The sequence below is a fragment of the Emydura macquarii genome, unplaced genomic scaffold, assembly GCF_026122565.2.
Source record: "Emydura macquarii macquarii isolate MOO-44397 ecotype Brisbane River unplaced genomic scaffold, CSIRO-AGI_Emac_v2 contig_2676, whole genome shotgun sequence".
NCBI classification, from domain to species: Eukaryota; Metazoa; Chordata; order Testudines; family Chelidae; genus Emydura; species Emydura macquarii.
The window spans coordinates 14,580,575-14,604,814 of NW_027132813.1; positions in this window are offsets into that span (position 1 = coordinate 14,580,575).

Here is a 24,240-nt window from a genome sequence, read left to right on the forward strand (position 1 = left end):
ACTTTTACTCCAAGTCTATAAAGCATACTTTCAATATAATTACATTGTTCTTTAAATATTACCTGTACATACATCTTGCAATGATTATTAGTCGTAATAATTTATGAGCTTTCTGTAGATATCTTATATTACCCCTTATGCATAAATACCCTACAAGACATATGTTTGGTGCAGTGAATTTCACAGGTCTGAGACAAGAATTGCTTGCAAAGAACAGTGGACCCTTTGCCAAGGGGCCTTTGTGTTACTCCACGTAAATGTTGTTATTACAGCCACTTTGCAGAATACAACTATGGTCAAGTAAGGACTGTGGGATCAGGCCTTAAGTCTAATCATAAAAGCCACCTGGTGCCTGAAATGGTTAACACAGTGTGTCCATGAGAAACAGATGCTTCTTTGAAAGAGACACATGGAGGTTGTGGAGATTTATAACATTTGAGTCAATAGGTGAAATAAAAATTTGCAGCATTCTGGGTGCAGTCTGCTAAAGTTGTAATCTTTCCATTTAAAGCGTCTGCATTCTCTGTTTAATCCCCAGTCCACAGGCTGACATCAGTTCCAGGCTATTCAATGGCTTTCCATGCAGTATTGTGAAGACACATTGTAATTCTGCATACTAGCTGCACAGTATTTAATATTCAATATTATACTCCAATTGTCTTACATTTTATTATAACAACAAGCAGACTGCAATGCTCCACCCAAAAATCATTTCTAAACCTTGATGCCTAAGCTTAGGCTTCTGAATGTACGTGGCCCGGTTATCAGAAGGGCTGAGCACCCACAAATCCCAGTGAAGTCAGTGGGATCTGTTAGTAGTCAGCAGCTTTGAAAATTAAGCAGCTTTTATTTCAGTGGTTACATAAGGAGGTAATAGCTTAACTTTAGGCACTCAATTTGGAAAATCTTAGCCCCCAAATCCTTTGTCAATGACAAAAATTGAAGACTGATTACAGCATGTGTGCTACCTTAAAAGAGATGTTAAGAATAATGGTAAACAAAAACAGGCTGTACCAAAAACCAACATCCCACAGATTGACCAGATTGGACACCAACATATTGGAAACACCAAGGCCATCAAGTATGTTGTAAATTCTTTTTCACAAATGAAATATAGTCAAGAAAATGATGCATTCTAGACAAGTGAACTCAGAACTAACAGGTTATATGTGTATGAATGTAATCGTTTATATCAAAAGGTCTAAAAACCATGACTGAAAGCTAGCACAGCTCAAAAAGAAATGAAAGGTGCCCCAAGCCAGGTTTCTTCTTTATGCTGAATGTTTTGCATTACCATCTATGAAATATTCAGATTACATGCATCTTCACCATGGAGCCATAAAGCCTGCATTAATCAATAACCAGTTGCAAAAGCAGCAAAATGTATAGTAGCAGTTGCCAAGGAAACTTTGTATTACAAAACAGTGGGTGAATTCACTATTGCAGCATGAAAACCCCCCACCGTGTTTTGGTTTACTACTTCTGTACTTCTCTAACGGCTGTTCACAGCCACTGAGAGTTTGTTCATGGAGCCAACCATACTGAAGCAAAGGAAGGAAGCCACTGCAAATTGAGCAGGGGCTGATTAGACCCAGCAGTACAGTCTCCTCTCCAGGATCCCACCTACTTCCATCCACAGCGTCTCTAACTGCAAGGCTTAATTCTGCAAAGTGTTGAGCACCTAACACTTAATCTAAATTCTCCTAAAGTCAATGAGAGTTTTTCCATTTCTTTCAATGGGTTTTGATCTTTCCGATGAGCTGAGCAGTATCTTCAGCTCCCCCTGATTTCAATGTGCTGTAAGCAGTGACTGAGCACATCACAATTGATGCTCATCCTCTCGCAGGATCAAGTGCTATTAGAGAATTCCCATTCCCTTTACTGATCATTGCACTAGGCCAGGCTGAATAACTTTCATCAAACCTGTCTGATGGAAAATTGGGTTTTGGATGAAAATTGGGGTTTTGACTACATAATTTTTGCAAAAACTGTTTCCTTTCCACAAACAAAACCAAAATGAACTAAGAAAAGAACACAACACCCCTAGAGTTTTCATAGAAAAACAAAAAATCTGAAAAATGTTTTCATTTTCAGCCAAATCCCCAAACTTTTGGCTGAAAAATGAGAACTTTCACCTGGAAATTTGGGGGTTTGGGCTCCAAAAAAAGGTGGTTCTGAGGTTTTTTTATTTCATTTTTTCTTTTCACCAACGTTTTCCACAGGAAAAAATACCCATTTTCTGCTCTACTTTGCATACTCTCTCTAATATAATCCTTCTCACCCAGAGAACCCCATTCAACCTTGGCTCCTCCCTTCTCCCTCTGATGCCTTTCTTCGCTAACAGATTCCACAGTTCTCTCAGAAGCTTCCTTGCTCCTACTCAGCCCATCCTTCTCCTCAAGAGAATTGTGATCAGATAGTCTGAACATAGGCTGGGAACCAAGAATTCCTGTGCTTTCCTCCCAGCTCATACACTGACTGTTTCTATGTTCGTGGGCTAGTCATTCAATCCCTCTGCCTCAGGTTCTCCATCTTTATAGTGTCTGATGTATCGTTGTCCACTTGTATTTTATATATTGTTAATCATTTTCATCCGTGTTCTCTTTCAGGTTTCAATAGCATAAGAGAACATCGCTATTTCTATGTTATGTTAACATGAAGGGCTACTTTGTAGAGAAATTGGAAGAAGTGCAGTCCCAGTTAGAAATGGGCGTGAAGATGTTGGAGGAAGTTGAGTCAGTTAAAGATGGGCTTGAAGCAAAATCCCAGATAGGACCACCTACAAGCCTTGGTGAAGTCTGGATCCAATTTGATCATGAGCTTTGTGGCTTATGCCCATTTCTAGTCAGCATGGGCCAGGATGAAACTACTGGTGGAGTAAAGTACTATTTGGTGTAGGTACAGGTGGAAGAATCTGACTCATACAGAGAGTTATATAGTCTGTGTTAAATGTATCCTAGTAGACTGAGCACAAGGTTAATCTGGCCTCTGTCACTAATGTGTGGCATTAAATAAATCACTTATGGGCTGATTACTGAATGGGTGCTGTAGGAGTGCCTGACTTCCAAAAGGTCCCTGTCCTGAAGGGATTACAATCTAAGGCCTCATCCAATTCCATTGGATCTGCTAGCACGAACTCTTGGCCCATGTGGAGCCCCACTGATCTTAGCAGCGCTGGGCTTTGTTTCCTATTTAATCTAGTCTTTTTAGAGGAAAGGACTAATGGTTACAAATGTATTTTGAATAGCCTTCTAAATAATGTAGGAGTCCTGATTTTATATTCAAATACAAACAAGAAAAGAAACCATAAACTCTCAAAAGCCAATGGAACTTAGGCTCTTAAGGCACCCAGGGTATGTCTACACTGCAATAAAACACCCGTGGGCTGATCTTGCAGGATCCCAGAGCCTGGGCTTCAGCCCAAGCCTAAGCGTCTACATTGCAGTTTTACAGCTCCACAGCCTGAGCCAGCCATGGGTGTTTTAGACATACTCTGAGGAACTTTTGAAAAATGTTAACCCTGTGTCAATAGCCTTTGAAATGTGTGCATGTGGTGACGGACAGATTGACTGACAAACATGCTGAAACTGGAGGGAATGGTTGAATCTGTGGAGGCTCCTGCCCAGATGCAATAGAGGAAACTGCGGAGATGGAAACAGGTCTATCAGTGTGGTCTGCCACTCCCTTGCTCTCCCCACTTTTGAGACAGTCGATAAATTCTGTAATAAGTGAAAGTTATTTCTTTGAGTGCCCTGGGTAATAATTTCAGTTCACAAAGAGTGTATTCAATTAACATAGACTGTACCATGCATTAACAGTCTGATGGGGCAGCTCAATGTCATGATTCTCTGAGCTAGGGAAACAAGAAACACACACATCGCTCACGGATACATGTGCCATTTATTTTAGCACCACATTGATGGATATGTTTTCCCCCCAGTTCAGGGCACGAATTGAACTTCATCATTGTGTATGTCAGTGACAAAATACTGGAACAGCGTGCTTCTTAGCCTTGGAACTTTGTAAGCTGTTTCTTTGTATATTCTAAAGAGCCACCACAGCTCTTAAAAACAGCATTGAGAGTGTTGTAGTTAGAAAATGCCTTTTGTATCCTTCATAGATTACAGCCCTTCCATACAATGTATTCAGCCAACTTTCTTCCTGTTTCCCATCTGTTAAATTTAGCACAATTGTCTTCATCTATTTACTGAGATAGAATGTCTAGGAAAGTCAATACAAAGTTAGAAAACAGGCACCTAACAAGTCTGCGAAACTATTGGTAACACTGGTATATGTTTGCAAGCAGACGGGTTCCTTCTCGTATGTCTCTGGCAGTCACATAAACAGCCTTTTCCCTCAGGATCTCTATTTTTGCACTGAATGATGTCTACTGAAAATAATGAAATGATTATATGGAAAATTAGCTCGATGGCTCTCTTGCTTGAGTGAAAACAAACATTTTAAAACTGGGTTCTCCTGAAAAAGGTCATTTGAAAGATTTCAGCTAACTTCCTCCATTGCTGGTTTGTTAATGTCACCCAGTCTAAGGCCAGTGTTAAATGGAAGACACAAAACTTAAAAAAGACCCAGCACTGAAGAATGACTTGATACTTTTCAAGGCTGACTTGGTCCCATGGTACCTTTTATTATTATTAGGGCTAGGAGAGAAACAGTTTTTCCATCCCATGAGAATTTTTGATATTTCAAAATTTTTCCCATCTCGAACTGAGACAAAAAAAGTCAGTCTCAATATTTGCAAACCAAAATTTGAAAAAAAAAAATTCAGGTCAGGTCAATCAAAACATTTGTTTCAATTATTTTGAAATGTTTCATTTTGATTTTGACTCTTTCCCCCTTTAACCTATTTAGTGTAAAGTTACTAAAATTTTGAAATTAAAAGTTGTTTTGATTTGAAAAATCAAAACTTTCTGGTTCAGTGTTCAAAATGGGATGTAGTGACAATCTCTAAATATTTTTACCAAATTTTTTAAAGTCAGGTGGTTAGTCAAACCCGACACAGTTGTTTTTTTTTTTTTTTTCCAATGAATCCGGATATTTCCTCAAAATACATTTTATAAACAATTTCCCAAACAGCTCTAATTATTACAGTTATTTGTTTTACGGTAGTACAAGGCCCCAACATGCTAACAACTATAAAGACAAACAGACATACACACACACATATATATAATAAGAAACTGTCCCTGCTCTAAAGAGCTTGCAATCTAACTAAACAACACAGACAAAATGTGAGATATTTTACGGATGGTGAACTGAGGCAAAAGGAGATTAAGCCAAGGTCACAGATGAAGTTCATGGCAGAGACATGCCTAGAATCCAAGTCTCCAGAGTACTCCTCCAATGCCTAGCCATAAACATGTGACTGTTTGGCCTCTGTTGAGCAAAGCTGATATGAACAGAGGCTGTAGTGACACCTCACATTATCTGCTTAAAATCACTTGACAGTGGAAAAAAAGAGGTTATGCTTAAATCGGTAAATCAAGACTGCCATTGCCAGGACAATAGACACCAGGAGGATTTAAGGGTATGACCCTGCAACTCCACTCCCCAATAAAACCTTTGCCTACAACCCAAACTCAACCTTTTTGAATCGTTAAATCATAGGCTTAACTCATTTCCCAAGTTTGTGCATCTGTGCTTGGACTGTTATTCAATATTTATAACATAGCTATGCCCATAGGCCTCAATCACGATTGGGGCCCTATTCTACTAGGTGCTACACATACACAGAGGAAGACATGGTCCATGCCCACAGGTTCCAGAGCCCGCTGAGTATGTCTCTTCTCTGTGTTTCTGTGCTTTTTCTGTTTATAGACACATGCTATAATTCTTCCCACTGGCTGCTTCACCCTCTTAACCTGTTACATTATCTTCTGGCCTTCATGTTATTTTTCTTCAGCAGTGTGTGGCCACAGTGAAACTTAGGAGTGGGTTTTCCAGATTCTGACACCCCACCCCACGCTTACTCTTCTGGCTTTACCCTCATTTGCCCTCCCATGAGGCATGTGATGTGCTACCACAATGATATAAATCAGGGAGTTTGTTTCTGAAATTGCTCTCACAATGATGAGCTGATCTATCCTCTAGACATAAATTATTTCAGCACATAGCAGCATTCTGGAACATATGCACTGCTCCGTGGTTAGATCACAAAGTGCCAGATGCCTTTTTGTTTATAGGGTAGAAGGCTGTAGTGCGGACAGAAAACCCATCCCTTTCCTTTTTCCGATTCCAATGGCTGGCAAGGAGCAAAAAGCCCTCACCACCCAGAAAGCTCCATGAAGTGCTCAGCTGAAATTTTTGGAGATTAAAGTCCGTTCTTTATCTACAAAAGCAGAACATTGACAGTAGCAATGCATAACCTCCGGCCATTGTGCCTCCTGAGCTTGCAGTAACTTTTGTCAGTATCGAACGTTCAGTCGCTGTAACTATTTAAATCCTGGCCTCTTTACGGAAGAAGCCAAAAGGATGCCAGGTAGTGTGATATATGACGGTGGTTTATGTGATGTGAACATCTGTTTTGTGGGAATTTGGTGAGAATACCAAAGTCAATTCACTCAGGCCAGCCACCGGATTAAAACAAGTTTCAAGCATTACTCACATGGGATGGATTTGAATTGGCTACCTAGAGGGGAAACGTTCTGTAACCCACCCTTACCATACAGTACTTAAAGGCGGCCATTCTCACTTAGCAGCTTGAATCGTACAATAAATATATAAACAGCTCATAAATAACTTGCTGGCAACTGCAATATGCAACTAAGGCAAAATCCCCACTTCCACTCTGAAGAAAACCTAACTTTGGACTCCCACGTGTCTTATCTTCAGAACAATCTATCTTCAGAACAATCCTGAGAAATAAACCATTACCTCTTCTCTCTCCAACTACCTCGCTTTCTTTGCTTCCACCCTCTGGTACTTTTCTCTCATCAGTGGCACCATCTTCATACACCATTCTGCTCCCCTGCTATTTTCTTAGAGCGGGCCATGTGCTCAAAGTAGACCCCCCACAACCAAGTGGCTCAATTAATACACTCTTACACAACTCTTGAAAGAAATATTTCTGATCATTTGTTTGAGTCTAGACCTTTATACTTTCAGTGGGAGTCTACTGGGCAAGTAGAAGCAGGAACCTGTTTTTGTTTAAAGGCAGCCAGGAGGATCTTGTTCTCTACAGTTTGAATCAATGGTGAACAGCTCTAGAAGTTAAACACTAGTGAATGTTGCAAGCTGATATGTGTGAGGCCTGGTCTACACTGGCGACTTAGGTCAACTTAAAGTCACTTAAATAGACTTACTACACTGGCACCACTCTTAATTCGAATTAAGGTGCCTGGAAAATCGACTTAATAAGTCCACCTCTGCAAGTGGTGTAGTGCCTAAATCGAATTTGTTAAATCGATTTAGTGTCAGTGTAGACACAACATTACTTAAATTGAATTAATTGACCTCCGGAATGTATCCCACAATGCCCCGTTTTGACCGCTCCGGACAGTAGCACTGTGCTGCTCAATGGTCATGCTAAAAGGAAAATTCCCCTCCCCTCAAGCCCCGGGAAGATTTGAATTTTCATTTCCTGTGCTGCCAGCATGGAGAGCGCTTTGTCACTGTTCTCCGCATGGCTACTGCAAAGCCCAAACGTGCTCCAGCATGGAGTCGACCAGAGGTCTTAGATCTCATCGGGCTGTAGGGCAAGCAGTCCATTCTGGCTCAGCTCGGAGCCAGCAAAAGGAATTCTTGTCACTGTCAAGGTGACCGGTGTACGGCTTCATTAGCCAAGGGAGCAAGGGGTAAGCAGGATCCCCCAGGATCACTATTGGCATTTCCACACCCCCGATGTGAATTATTTGGTCAGGGAAGAAGGTGCCCGCCTGCATCTTAGAGAACAGCCCCGAATTACAAAATATGCAAGCCTCATGCACCTTCCCAGACCACCCCACAGAGATGTCTGTGAAATGACCCGTGATCCACAAGCCCCTGCAGGACCATGGAAAAGTACCCCTTGCGGTTTATGTACTCGGTTGCTAGGTGGGCAGGCGCTAAGATAGGGATGTGCTTCCCATCAATTGCCCCCTCCGCAGTTTGGGAACCCATCGTGGCAAACCCCTCCACTATGTCCTGCACATTTCCCAAAGTCACTATCTTTCGTAGCAGAAGTCTATTGATGGCACTGCACACTTGATTCACGGCAATGCCCACTGTAGATTTACCGACTCCAAATTGATTCCCAACCGAGTGGTAACAGTCGGGGGTTGCCAGCTTCCATAGAGCGATGGCGACTTTCTTCTCCACCATCATAGCTTGTCTCAAGCGAGTGTTCACACACTTCAGGGACGGGGCCAGCTCTGAGCACAGTTCGAGGAAAGTTGCCTTTTGCATACGAAAGTTTTGCAGCCACTGATCATCATCCCACAACTGCATAACGATGCGGTCCCACAAGTCTGTGCTTGTTTCCTGGGACCAGAACCGGTGCTCCACAGACTGCAGATGATGAGTTACAGCCTGCAGCAATTGGGAATTGTTCTGCTCGATCTCTTGTAGCAGGGCAGCCTCGGTGGCATTGGTGTTGTCTCTGCTTTGGCTTCTTGCTCTATTTCTAAAATAATCGATGATAAGACACGATGTATTTGTCACGTTCATAATTATAGTGCAGAGTTGAGCTGGCTCCATGTCTCTGCAGCAATGGTGATCACAGGGAGTAAAAAAACAGCACGAAAATACTTTTCCTGTTTGTTTTGGGGTGGTGGAGGAAGGGAGGGAAAGCAGCGTTGCATCATGGGACGATGACACTCATCCCAACAGACACCGTGGCTAGTTGCATTGTGGGATAACTACCTACATTGCACTGCTTTGCAATCCAAATTAAGGAATTAAGGCTGGTCAGTGTAAACGCAAGAGACCAGCGCAAACAGCGTAGTGTGTACACGCTGCTGCAATTTCTAAAAATCAGCTGCTGAAAGTCGAATTAAAGAAAGTTGACTTCCCGCGGCAGTGTAGACATAGCCTGAGTGTACATGTGTAAGAGAACTTGAAGATTCTGTTGCTTTTTTTTAAATTCACTGTTACTTATTTGAGTCTTTAAGCCAAGGAACTGCCCCAATAATGCTAACATAGATAAAGACATCTCTTCAGCAGTTTATCAAAGCTCTGGTTTGGAAGGTTACATTTTGGGACTATTAATAACTAAAGTGATACATAAACTCCTCTTTGTAGAATTTACTGTTTTGTTGTACTCTAGACACAATTATTAACACAAGACAGGTTAGAAAATTGATTTTCCAACATACCAGTGATGTCTCCATTACTCCGTCCAGGTGTATAGTGTAATCAATCAAAAATAAAATAAAATCTACAAATATTTGTTTGAGTTGTTAAATGTACTTGCTCTAGACATGTCTTTACTGGCCATAGATTTCTCCTTGTATACCTTGATTTCCCTTATTCTCTACAATTTTCTACAATTTCTAACTTCCAATTTATATTCATTATTATCAACTTCCCCTTTCTTCCATTTGTTTTATGTATTTATTTATATTTTACAGTTACCTTCACTTCCCCTCTAAACCAATTTGGTTTTTTTTTTAACCAGCACAGACTTCTTCCTCGATTGTGGCTTTTGGGGCATCTAGTAAGTTGGTTTTAAATTATTCCCAATTATCATTCACATTTTTCTGATTAAATTCCTCCTCCTGGATTATTTGGCTCATAACTGTTTTCAGCTTTGTGAAATTGGCCCTATTAAAGCATCATATATATATATATATATATATATATATATATATATATATATATATATATATATATAAAACTGGTCTAGACTTTATTCTGCTTGCACATTATCAATGTGATCAAGTCATGGCCACTTGTATCTAAACTAATTCTACATTCTACTAATCTGAAGAGATTATTCACAATTATAATGTAAAAATAAGAAGACAGGTTAGAGGGGTTCAGATGGCTCAAGGCATTGGTAATGTGGGAGAGTGCCTTTTTGGCTTGAATTTCAGCTTTGTGCTTTGAAAGTGGCTTTTTATGTTTTAAATTAAGTTCTTCTGCCACCCGGCAGTTTGCCTGAAAGTTTCACTGCTGCGTTCATCTAGCTGTCTTCACCTGGTGTATAGGAGATCAGTCACCAGGACCCAGGGACAGAGACTAGGAATATGTGTTCTCTTAACAATAAACAAGGACACAGTTTTGACAGCTCCTGCCATTTTATCCCATGTCTCACAACATTTAATGATTTTCTTAAAGCTCCAGCTCCTGGAGTCCTGTGATTACAAAAGAATCTCAGCTTTCATTAAAAAACAAAAAATCTACTAATCTTTCTAGTCCTTGTGGTTGTAGAGAAAAGCTTTGAAATGTGACCTGAGTTGACCCTAAAGGCTCAACACGCAGAAGGCAAATAAAAAGAATCCAACACTTATTAGTTGTTAAAAATCTCCTGATTTTTAAGCCAGTCTCATGATTTGTGGGGGCCTGACTCATGGTTTTTGAACACTTGGGATTCGCAATTCTCAGGGCATTGCAAATGTGTTGGCTTATTAGTCAGTCTGATACACTTCTTAGCTGACTGATACTTACGTCACATGTCACAAAAGGTTATATGAAATTTCTAGTGTAAAAATGGCAAAAATCTAAAGTCCCAATTCAAGCCTGATGCCCCACAGAGATTTCTTGATCTATCTTCCCAGGCAAACATATGAGAGGGCCTACGTTTTCCATGCAATTCAGGCCTATTTCCCATTAGCATATTATTCATCAATAACCTTTAAAAAGCAAAATAAGAATTGAACCAAGCACTGTACCTCATGTAACATTGTTACAAGCAGGAGTGCATTATGCTAATTCTGCTTCCTGACCAATTATCACAGAGTCATAGAAATGTGGGGCTGGAAGGGACCTCACGTGGTCATAAAGTCCAGCCCCCTGCATTGAGGCAGACACAAGTAAACCTAAACCAGTGGCTTTCAACCTTTTTTCATTTTCAGACCCCTAAAAAATTTCAAATGGAGTGCAGACCCCTTTGGAAATCTTATACATAGTCTGCAGACCCCCAGAAGTCCACAGACCACAGGTTGAAAAACCACTGACCTAGACCATCCCTGACAGGTGTTATGCTTTTCACTAGATTTGTATAATACTCCCTGGCCAAGTACCATCCTTGCTTTAATTGGAAAAGACATCTGAAAAACTCATATGGAAAATCTGCATTTGACCTTGTTCCCTTGCTTCATGTCAACAATTTCAACCACATCTGCTCTTGCATTGTAAAAATGTTGGCATAGTCCACGGAGCGCTGCACTGACAGCTGCAGTCACTCTGTCTCTCTGTACAGAATAACTCCACTCCCAAACACTCAGGAAGCAGTGAGTACAAATCTTTCATTGCAAGCTCATTTAACATTCAAGAACTGTAAAGAGAATTCAGAATAAGTTTCCACTGAAGTTCACTTTGGTGCTAGATTCTAAAAGAGAAGAACTTAATTTCTCAGGCATTCTACTGACACAGAGAGCATGCAGTGACTGTCAGCTGAGTGGAAAAGGTGAGGAAAAAATCCAGACAACCTTGAATGGCACCAAAAATCCACAGAGTGCTTTAGAAATGAAGGAGGCTGTAAATGTTATGTGTATAGTACGACAAAGACATATATTGCCGTGAAATACCATGAAGGATCTGCTTAGCTGGGCTGTGCATCTACTTTTCCATTCCCTTTCTCAGGGGGATCTCCTTCAATCCCTTTGTATATTTAGAACAGGTTCTCGCTCTCATTCTCTCTCTCCTTGAATGTTTTTGTTCCAAAAGGCTTGCATTTTATTGCATGGATCATAGGCAGGTTAATGTATCTGGACATCAAAAAGCAGAAAGACTAACATCTGCAAAACACTCAGAGTTTCATATGTGAGCATGGCAGTGGAGCTACTAACACACTTGTACATGCCACTGGTCCTAACAAGCCTTAGCATACTATAAAGCGTGTGGGTGACTGAGTTAAGGGTTTGAATATCCACTCTGTTTAATTCTGAATACTTCTCCCTGAGGATAGGACTATATTAAGGATTATCATATATCAAAGTTATTAACCAAGTTTAGCCATGAAGTCTTGAAACATAAATATAAGCCTTCATAATATTTTGTTTTAATACAAGAGAATTTCAGCAGCTTGTCCATTCTGTGCCATACTGATACACACACTTCATTGTGAAAAGAAAATGTTATGGGGGCAACAAGAATATGGTGAATAAAAAATAAGGTTGTGAGTTAAGTACTTTAGTTGCACATTGAAATCAGAGCTGAGCAAATCATAGAAAATTAATTTTAAAAGATTCATACATATTTTTCTAATTTTTGCCCATAAATAGATAATGCATTTTTTAATATATTTGTTATCTGAAATTGATTTTGATATTCTAATGCTTTCTAAATATAATTCTTCACTTCATCACTAGTTTGTTCCCAAGCGGTTAACTGTGAGCATCAATACTGACTTTCAATGTACTTACGTCATGTGATATGTTTCTGTGCCTTGATTGGATGAACATGCTTTTTGCAAGCAAGTTTTCAGTGTGAACTACAAATTCATTATTCCCTCTCCAGGAATATGAAATCTTTGTTTAAAGGGAGTTGTTTGGTGAACATTCCTACCAGTGTGCTTGCTCACTGGCATATTCATGGAATATGAACCCAATCACAGGGAATCCATCTAAAAATTCAAATGAATATTTTCAGGGTTTTTTGGCAGTAGTCACATAATTAATAATAAATTTTCACTTTTGAGGCTTTCACTCATGGATATCAACATACTTTATATACATTAATTAACTTAGCCTAACAATTCCCCTATTAAGGAGGCAATTCTTATTATCCCTCTTTTACAAAAGAAGAAACTGAGGCAAAAGGACAAAATAATTTACCTTAGGTCCACAGGAAATCTGTGAGAAAGCCCAGAACAGAACCCAGGTCTCTTGACTCCCAGCCAAATTGCCCCCTGGTGACTTCTCCCATATAGTGGGACCAATGCCAGCAGCTTCTGCATCCAACAGGAAGCAGAGACAGAGGCAGCACATTGACAAATGTGATCTTAAATTATACAATTGAAAAGAATGGATGTAATAATAATTAAGGGGTTAGTAGATCTTAAATTTAAACATGAAAAGATGTACTTTGGGTGTGAGAGCCACCTTGTAAATTTGGCCGCCTGTCCCCTCAGTCATTGCAGGCAAACCTTGAAATCCTGCTACATTTGTGCCTGGCTGTTTGAAACATAACTGAAAGGCGCTAATGCTTAGAATTGTCGGGTAGCAGCTGCTCCTGAAGGAGCTCATGTTTACAACCCTGCTTTCTCTTTGACCACCCAGATATCCTATCCATATGTGCTCAGCTATTTTTTCCAGCTCATTTAGCCATGTCCCATAATAAATATAAGCAAATCCTATTTCACACTCTACATTTTGGCAGCTCTTTCCAGAGTCATGAACATGGAATAATAGGCTATTATAGTGATGGTAAGAAGCACTACCATTTGCACTAAAATCCTGTGTTTCTCCTTCTATATTCTATCTGTTGATGACTTTGCATTTGCAAATCCAACTCAGAAGAAATGTCTGCATCATTAAACACGTCACAAAGGCTTGTACAAGATCAAATCTATGGTTAGACTGTGTCCCCTTCCTACACAGTTGCACAGGAGAGGAAGGGCCCCTGTCCACCCTTTGTGTGATGATAACGTAGGATCTATCAGAATCTTGGGCCCAGGCACAGAAGGGAGACCTGAAATCCCCCCACTGCAAGATAGGGGGCATGGAGTAGACAGGAAGGGACAGGAAGTAGGTGGAGCCACTAATGCACCCATGCCACACGTTAGTCAGTGGACCTGGTTGAGGAGAAGAGCAGATAATCATAAACATAAAAAGGAGTGAAGTAACTTACTTCTTCCTCCTCCGCAGCATCAAAGGGGAATATGAGGTGGACTTGTGCCTCTCTGGGTCACAATTCCTTCCTGGAGATGCTCCTCAGGTGAGGTGTCTATAAGCTAGCCCATTCTCAGGGCCGAGTCTAAAAGCTTAATCTAGCCCAAATTTTGGGTCAAAAACCAGAGATTCAAGAGAGTGGAAGCAGAAAGTCAGAGGCTGTGACATGATCCTCCAGAAAATGTGTGATTTTTTAAAATTAAAATTGATGAGTAGATGATCTTTGGTATTAAAATAATAACTTGATCCTCTCAGTTGCTCCTTGTGTCTCCTTCTCCCGCTCCCAATGCCAGGCCTTTTTAAATGGTGCACCCAATGTATGAACCATCTCCCTGGTCCTCCACTTCTAGTGAAAGCTTCTTCATCCTTCAGATCGCTTCTGAGCACTCACTGCTTTTGATTAACCTTCCAGCACTGATCTTCCTCCACTGCTGGCTATTCCTACTTTGGCATTTGAATGGGGTTACCACCTGTCTGGTATTTGACCTGCCTGACTGGTTTTTTTTGTGGATTTGCCAGTTGCCAGAAAAATAATTTAATTTGCTGCAGTGGCGGGAAGGCGGGGTTACGTGGGTCTAAAGATTTGCATTATCATCACCAATACACTGGGATACCTAATGTTAAAAAACTTAAACCAACTTGGAATGGTTCTCTCATTACAAGAAGTAGTTGTCACTGTTCACACATTCTCACCTTCTAATCAATGGTTGTGAATAGGCCTCCTCTACTCTGACTGAATGGACTTTGCTAACACCCACCCTCCCCATTGTTGTGCCTTACCCTTGGCTGTATATATATATACCCCCTATCTGATTTCTATTTCTTGCATCTGACGAAGTGGGTTGCAGCCCACGAAAGCTTATGCCTGCAGAAATTAAATTTGTTAGTCTTTAAAGTGCTACAGGACTCTCGTTTTTATCCAACTAAAGATGCTGCAGTGTTCCCACTTACCCAGTTTAAGTGATAACAGATCAAAACTGTTGAAAATACAACAGCTGTTTGCCCACCAACACACAAGCGCCCTGTGCGTGTGAGAGAGGGTTTGCGTCCCATGATAGTGGGGAGACGTGAGGAATATTAAATAATGGAATATCAAAAAGATGGTGCTTGTGATCCTACCAAACCCCTGGAAAAAAAAGTTTGCATCAGAAACTGCACATTCAATGACAACTGGCTAAACGAAACAGACTACAAAGACTGGCTGGCAAAATGAGCTGATAAAACAAATGTCTGTTGGACAACATCATTGATAACAATCTTATCTCTATGTGTTATCTCTCAGTCTAAGTACTGTAAGTGGCTGTTGAAGGGAGGGGTTGTGGAGTTGCCTTTTGGCTGGGGGTCAGGGTTGCGGGCATGCTTTGTGTGAGAGGGGGCTATGAGTTTTTTGCATTTCAAAGGTGGTAACCAGATATTTGAACCATATTGCTGTGTGTTTCAGTGACTGTGTGAATAGTACACTCCCTCTGTTGCATTTGGTCTATGTCTTGCAGTTCTTCATTCTCCTTGACCTTGGTAGCTGCCCTCTTATTTGTTTCATCCTTGAGTAAACTGTAAGAAACCTTCAATGGCCTGGCTATGGCAACAGCTTTAGTCGTTTCCACCCGACCAATATTAATGACATCATTACAGTATCATGTTTTGCTGTCTAGTCTACTCCTTAAGATGTATAACTGTGGGGGGATATTGGATACCACAGCAGCAGATGTGACTGGAAACAAAAGGGTATTTAGACTCAGGGACTGAAGATATAAATTATTGCAAATTGGCCACATGGAACTATGTACATTTAAACATGGTATTCGACCCATATCTAAACTGGCTGTAACAATGCAAAATGCTAAACAATTGTCTAACATTTATTTCTAATATCAAACAGAATTTGTTAGCAACAGGGGAAAAGGGAAAAACAATAGGGGTTTACTTTGGCACACTGATGTTTGTATCCAAAATCTGGACCACCCCAAATAAATAGCCTCTGTCTGTAGCTCAGTTGGTTAATGCAGGAAGTTAGCAAGTAAAGTACCACTGATAATGTTGCAATAAAGCCTCTCTGTTCCTGTTCTCTCGGTATTCACAGAGAAACGATGTTCTTGTGTGTAGATACTGACCTAAGACTCAGAAACTTAGGTTCAGTTCCTGGCTCTTCCACAGATTTAGAATCATAGAAGATTAGGATTGGAAGGGACCTCAGGAGGTCAGCTAGTCCAACCCCCTGCTCAAAGCAGGACCAACCCCAGCTAAATCAAGGACCAACCCCCAACTAAATCATTGATGGGCATGTCACTGTCTCTGTGCCTCGGTTTCCCCATGGATAGAATGGGGACAATAACTCTTTCACCTATCAGTGCATTTGGGGTCAAACTGCATTGTGTCCCTTATGCCTCTGCACTTGCTGCCTACATCACAGGTAAGTAGCACAGAAGAGGAAGCAGGCTCCACAAAGCCACTATGTGCCTCTCTCGTGCAGGTGAGGGTAGAGGATAGAGACTGAACGGAGCCTTGACAGTGTGTCCCCTACCATCAATGCATCGGCTTGAAAAGTTGCACTGGGAAACACAGTGCTGCCATCTCTTGTGAGTGTATTGTGAGGCCTGGGCTACACTGATGACACAATTCAGCGGCAGTCGACAGGAGTTAGGCAAGCTATGCCAAGTAGCGTGCGTAATGCCCGTCGCCTTCGTAGCTTCTGTTTAGCCCACCATCTCCACTGCGCTGCGCCAACAGGCAATGTGTACCCGTCGACGCAGAGCTACGCTTTTTGGGGAGGTGGTTTTATTAAATCGACTTCCGGATCGATTGAGCGTGTCTTCACTGCCGCTCAGTTGAACTGGAAAGATGGATCTGACGGTGGCGAATTTGCCACTGTCAGTGTAGACATAGCCTCAGTCATGTAATTTTCTTCATGTTTTTAAAAGCCCCAGATCCTGGAACGTGTGTATGTGAGAGTCTCAGGGTCTTTTGTGGATGAAAACATGACTCAACTGAACCATGAAGACAATTATAAAGAACCCCACATTTATTATTTTTAAGCCAATCTCATGATATTTTGGTCTTGAGTCAAGATTTTTGAGTATTTGGGTCTGGCAATACAGAGAATGTAAACTGTGCTGAGCATCCATTTGTAATGGCTTACTCCCTTCCTGGAGCAGTGGGGGAATCAGGAAGAAGAAAGCGACTCTCTGAGTTTAAGTCTCTTTCCCAGACTGTGACCTGGGCAGCACAGCAGGGAATTGCCTTGAACTCTGGGATCTTGGCAAAGCCATGGTTGAGTTCTTAGTTTTGTAAGCCATTTGGAGCAGCGACTGTTTCTGATCATGTGCATGAATTGCACCTGAAGCAATGGGGTTCTGACCCCAGTTGTGGCCTCCAGATATGACTGTGGTATAAATGTGGCTCTTCGTTATAGCTGTCAGTTCCTCAGAGATAGGTCAATAGCAGCACCAGTCTCTGCCAGAAGGCAATAAGATCAGGAGGGGGCTGTCACAGTTCAGGGCACCTGCATCTGTATTTCCCCTCAGTGGTCCAGTAGGGCATGCACTCTCAGGCTTCCAGCTCCCCAGCCATTGCCTCTCTTGGGTGGAGACATACATCTCTTTCCCTTCTGGCAGGGATTTTCCCGAGTTGCACAGTTCCTTGCCGTCACTGTGTCATTCTCAGCACAGAGAGATTGCCCTAGGACATCCGCTTGCGTGCTTTCTTTTCAGAGACCGATAGTGCAATAGCTACAGATATGAGTTACCATGCAGCTCTTTCTATGCAAGCCTACTTTACTCTTAAGGTAAAAATGGCACAGAAAAAAACATATTAAAAACAATAAAAGTACCTCCATGAATGCTAGTAAACTTACCCGAGTTCATCCCAACTCTCACAGGGTCTCTGGCAAGTGCAGTCTTTTAATCAATACACCACTTCAGAGACATCCTTGGGTTTACAAGTCCACTAGAATTTCAGCTCAGAACAAGCACACTCATAATATGTTCATTTCCCTTTTTATTGGGTTCAAGGGTCTTTGAACCAGAGTTTCCAAAAGCAGATAGTTAGTATACAAGAGGTTTCCCCCACGAGTACATCTTTGGAGGGGGAGAATTTGCATTCCCCTCACCTCAAGGTATTTACTAAGGTAGTCCACTTCACAGATACTGTTCTAAAAAGACCTTTGAACTTCCTCATACCTTCCAGAGATTGCATTGTGTGTCTTTCTGCTAAAGAACTTCCATACAACCTCACAATAATACCTAAACATTTGCATTTGTAATACAATGAACTCCAAAAGTGTTAATCCTAATTCAATAAGATTTAGTTTAATCAATAAAGTTTATCTTAATTCCATAAATTTGTTCAGAATATTGTCATTCCATCACAGAGGCTTCTTCCCAGATGATGAACAGCTTGCTGCAGGTCTTTTAAATACAACTGTTTAACATTAGTTGGTGGCTTTTAAATTTTGTTCATGCCCATGCTGAACAAGTCCACAGAACATCTGCCCAACATCTGTTAACAAGTGTTCCGAGATCGCGTCTACTCGCAATCCTATATTGTTCTTGGTAAATATATATCAGTCCAGATTTTTTCCATGGTGCATCTATCCTCCTCCAGTAGTGAGGAAATTGTGATCTGTCACTGATTCAGGCTGGAAAATATAGCCAAAGTATTGAGTATTTATATTTGCTTTGGAAAAGTAATCCTATTGTTCATTTATTTTACACCTTAAACTAACAGTCAGAGTGGATGTCATCCTGATAAAATGATAGGGAAGCTACACTGTCTGATGTAAATAAATGCCTCTGTGCTCAGTGTCTGAACTGGGTCAAGGTTGGAAAGATAGAATATAGCCCTTATGAAAGGGGTTGGGGTATTCTTCCTCTGAATATATTTTTGGAAGTGTGACTGGATGCAATCAGGAGCATCCCAAAGGCAAATAATTTGCTCTTCAAAATGACCTTTATGGACAGAGATAAAATGTGCTGGCAGCAGAGGTTATCTGTATCCAGAAAAGGGAATAGACCTGCACCCGAGACTGGAAAATCCTTGCCACAGTCATCAGCTGCATCTCATAGCATATTGAATTGCTTAGGAATCTATCCAAAAGCTGCAGTTCTAGGAATGGATACTGCTCATTTTTTATAGTTTAGAGGAGTCCAGGTAAATGTCTGCTCAACCGAGAATTATTTAACAGAAGTGGGTTGAATCACTCAATATAATTACCTTGAAAATCCATCCCATTTGGGGTCTTAATGAAATTTCAGAACTTACTTCATGTCATAATGAGGGATAATTGAAAAATCAACAGAGGTTAATGTAAAGGACTGGGCCTTGGGCAAAATAAATTCCGTTCTTGGCTCTTCCACAGTCTTCTTGCATGGCCTTGGGCAAGCCATTTAATCTCTCTGAGCCTCAGTTCCCAATCTGCAAAATGGGGATAATACCATTTCTTTTGGCTATATAGATTGTAAGTTCCTTAGAACAGAGGCATAACTGTACTATGTGTTTGTACTGCACCTAGCACAATGGGGCCTTGATCTCAGGTGGGGCCTATGTAGACAAATATAATCAAAATACTAAATATTAATAAGTGGTGCAGAGATGGTTTCCAGTCTATATAGGTAAGCAGATACCAATGACTGTGCATATTGCCCTCACATGATTTTCTAAAGCTGGGCTCAGGGTGGGGAATAATTTTGGCTGAAATTCAATAGAAACAGGTGGTGCTACTAGCTGCAAGGTCAGTAGTAGCTGCTGGGTTTTCTGCAGCTCTTGGTATTTTCACAGTTCTTTCAATAAGAGGAGGAGATGAGGAGTGGACATTGGGCTTTTGTTATTGTTCAACAGTATCATTTTGAAGCTGGTCTTCTCAGGTCAGCCGCACTGCCCTTGAACACTGTGTGTTTCTAAATGGGTGGACCAAGACTTAATACTATCTATCACGAAACAGCCAAAAAATAGTCAGGTAGTATGGGCCAAATATTCAAAGCGGCCTCAATCCAGCCTTCACTGATGCACATGCAAATCACTTGCATAGCTAATTTTCAGGGACTCTCTTGTGTACACAAATGATCAAATTTACACATCCAAAACTCATGTGCACCTTCTTTACACATACAAATGGGGTCTTTTAAATATACACTTTCATGGGAGCTCAAGTGACAGTGCAAAAAAAATTTTTTAAAGTAGATGTGCGCAAATGGAGGCCAGAAGTTTGGCTCTGGATGTTATCTTGGGAGTTACTCTTAAGAGGTCATGGGATAACTGTGCCTGGAGGAAGCCCATGATAGTGTGGATCCTTTGGAGCTGCACTGCCGGGGAGCCGGGGGAATCCTAGCCAAGGACAACATCAGAGGCACAGGACTAGGTGTAGAAGGCCCTGACTTCCCACAGCTTGTTGTGGATCTGTCAGATTTGGGGCAGGCCATGAGGCCTATACTGTGGAAGTGACAAGCCTAGCACCACACGGAGACTATGTCACGGGGATCTTCATGGAGATTTCCTCCCCCACACATGGGTTTCCACGGGAGCTAATGATCTAGGAAAGTGCAGTAAGTGCTGTTGTCTCAATTGTATAGGTTGGGGAATGAGACAGAGGTTAAGCAACTTGCTGAAATCCACACAGAGACAGCCTTCAGGAATATGACTACCAGGCTCATGCCCCAGCCACTCTACTTTTAATTCCAAGGTCCAGTCACAGTTATATTCTTCCTGTTGTAGTCTGGTGTAGTTTCCAATGCTAAAATCAGGTTGCTTTCTGGCTAGCAGTATGGATGACAGGCACCAAAAGATCCTATTGTAACAAGGCTTTGGCATTGTATTAACTGGAAATGTAATTGTGATCCACAGTATCCAAATATAGTTCATTTGCCAGCAATGGATGTGCCAACTCCTTAACAGGGTAATAAATGATGAGTGGAAATCACTAGTGAGCATGCTGTACTCATAATAATAAACTAGTTACTATGGGCCAGCCTCTGACCTCAGCTAAACCAGTGGAAACCCAGGGTAATTTCACTGAAGCTAGTCTGGATTTAATCCTCAAATGGATTTAACTCAATCTTGGTGGAGCTGAGAAGAGGAGACAGAAAGGTGGCTCTCAGCCCTCTATCTCCTACCCCAAATCCTGGGCCTTGCCCCTGGCATAAGTTAGAGCAGCTTCATGGTTTCTCTAACTTTCATGGTGGTAGCAGTGGTCCCCTAGGGACTGTTCCATTGGCTCAGGATTTCCAGAGCTCACTTCACCCATGGGCCACAGTTCCTGCCCAACCTGATCTACCCCAGATCCCCCCGTGTGGAGGAGTGGAGAGCAGGTAACATAAAACCAGCTATGTCCATTTTATGTCACTGATGGATTTCCTTTTAGAGCAGCTTTAAATTGTGTTTTTGAAGTGATATACTCTGGGATGGGGCTCTGCCCTCTGGATTTATTCGGATGTAACTGAGTCTAGAATCTGCCCTCTATTCAGTGCTTAATGAAAGAAATGCTGAGGCTCAAGCAATTTTTTTACTTTCATAACTGATGTGGCAAGCACAGAGGTGGCAGGGCTATGAACTGCCAAGCCTAGAGGTGCCAGGGCAGAGTCCTGGCAAGCCTTGGCACAAATTAAGCACCGCCTCTATGAAAAGTTCTCTTAAAATTACGAAGTCCTGAGGGTCTTGAAAAGCAAACACATTATCATATACAAACACATGCATGAAGACACTCACGCCACCCACCTACGCACATTCTCAGCTCTTCTCCAAGCCATCAGGAATGGAGGACACAGCACCTTGCTGAATCAGGCCTTAGTTAGAAAAAACAGTGTATACATTTTCTCATGCCTTTTACAACCTTGCCTCACAAAACTTTATGAATTTAGAAGGTTGTCTCATCCTTGCTATTATAAGCTATGTCATTCCCTCGCCACTCATTCAGTAATGAGACTGTATTCATTGCTTGCTGTGGGGTCCTGAATAAACTAGAACTCCAAGATCAAAAGCATCAGTTACACAGGTGGTGGCTTTGTCCTTGTGATAGAAAGAGGGCAATGAGCCATGCTGCTTTATTAAGGTACTCTTACGTTTTATAAAAGTTTCACTCTTTATTATAAGCAGTAATATACAGAAACCATTTAGCTCTGTAAGAGCTCCTTAATAATGAAGCATGGCTCACCGCACAATCTAGGGTGAAGCACAGAACTTCTTTAATAGTGCATAGCAACAATACACAGCATCTTAGGGAGGAAAGTGAAGAATGTGTGTTTACAAGAGCATGGATAAATGACAGAAATGACCTGAGAAATGTATACAGAGACAATGTGTTGGTACGTTGATTTTCACTTCTTAGCCTCCTGAATCTGGAGGCTTTTTTAGGATATAGCGGAATCATGGTCCTTCTGATGTTATTTTATTTTTCTTTACCATTGCAGGTATGTATGACCTACAGATTTCTGGTAGAGCTGCCACCAGGCCCAGAATTAGGGGCAGGTGATTCAGGCAACCACCTGAGGTGCCGGGCTTGGGGGGGACACGGGTCTTGGGGTGCTGTTTTTGTTTTTAGAGACAAAAGGGAAAATAAAAAGGTTGAAGTAAAATGTTTCCTATATTCCGTATGTGGATTCATTTTTCTTTCACTAATCTCCTAGAATGTTCTGGACCTTTGTAGAATCTCATGGAACCTTCCAGACTTTCTGAAAACTATATTTTCCTCATCGTAAATGACCCGGATAATTCATGCATGCAAATCATGCACTAAAGTCGTGCAATGGGCTACAAATACAATAAAAAATAAGGTATTCAAATTCAAATGTATTTAACAAATGGGGGGGCGGGGGCGAAACACACCAAAGCAAGATGCTCCTCACCTGAGGCACCATTTGGTCTAGAGCTGGTCCTGGCTGCCACTCGACCACTGTTTGATGAGTCTTCTGATCCTTCTTTACTCTTTTTTCCATTGGGATTGCATTCCAAAGATAACTTTTGCAAGGACTAGTCTTTAAGCACTTTTCATGCAAGATTTCCATATTTGACCGACACTAGGCATGGTTAAAAATTATCATATCCTCCAGCTTCAGATGCAGAAGCAGCAAACACCCTCGAGAGAGAGCAGAAGTTAGTCTCATGTGACTAAGAGGTCATGCACTGAAGTTGTTCAAATGTTAGCACATAAATGAAAGCAGCAGAGCTTAATATCTCACCATCTATGCTTGATTGCAATGATACAAGCAACACCCATTTCAGTCCTTCAGAGTGCTTGAGAATGTATTACCCAACTACTGTGCTTTGCAGTTTGTAAAATACTAGTGCAAGCCAACACCAATACTACTTCTCATTCTCATGAATTAGTTAATTAAATTACACCTTAATAGACATTAACCAACACGCTAGATGATTGTTTTCCATTTTAAATAATGACTTGCTAACCCTCGGAGACTTGATTCGCCACGGCAAGCCCTGGTCTATAACTGGAGTAACACAGTGGGATGTGGTGCCAACTATTAACAGGCAAGCACTATTTCTAGAAAGACATCTGCCAAAAGAACTGTATTAGGCCATGTCTCTTTCTATTTTAGGACCGCTTTCTTTCCTGATCAGTTAATGACCAAGTCCTTGATAAAGAGAAGGGAATAATTAAGAGATTTTAGTGAAGATATCTAAATGCACAGAGTTGTAACAGTAATACAGACCCCACACAGTATGTTCTTTCTATCATGGTTAAGCTCTTTGGAAGATGGATGCAGACTGCCAAGCAGGAGGACCACGTTTGGGAGTGATGTCAGGCATCCGAGGTGGAGAAGAAGTAGAAAGAAGAGAAACACAGAGCAATTTCAGAAGACCCCATCAGCCTGTATTAGCTTCTGGGCGTGTAGTGAGAGAGCGTGCAGCTGTTGAGTGGGAGGCAGATAGGACAAAGAGAAACAGCTCAGAACAAAGTTGTTGATAAAAACTTTTCTCCCAAAATGAGTAGCCAATATCCATAGGCCCCTTGTTTAGGGGGATGGTACTGTATAGTAGATGTTTTGCTAGGACAAAGGGATTTTTTGGTGCAAACATCTCTGAAGCTTTATACGTCTGATTGTCTAGGGTGTTTTACAGTATCCTCTTATTTCTTCATTCATTTTCATAGGCACTACAAAGAAGTCAAACTGTGATAGAAAAAAAATGGTTAATTATTCCTAACATTATAGACTTCTTGGTGGAACAAATGAGAATCATAAGCTATTTAAGAGGAAACAGGTAACAGGCTCTAAGTCTGCTTACACCAGTAAGTCCTTAAACAAAGAAG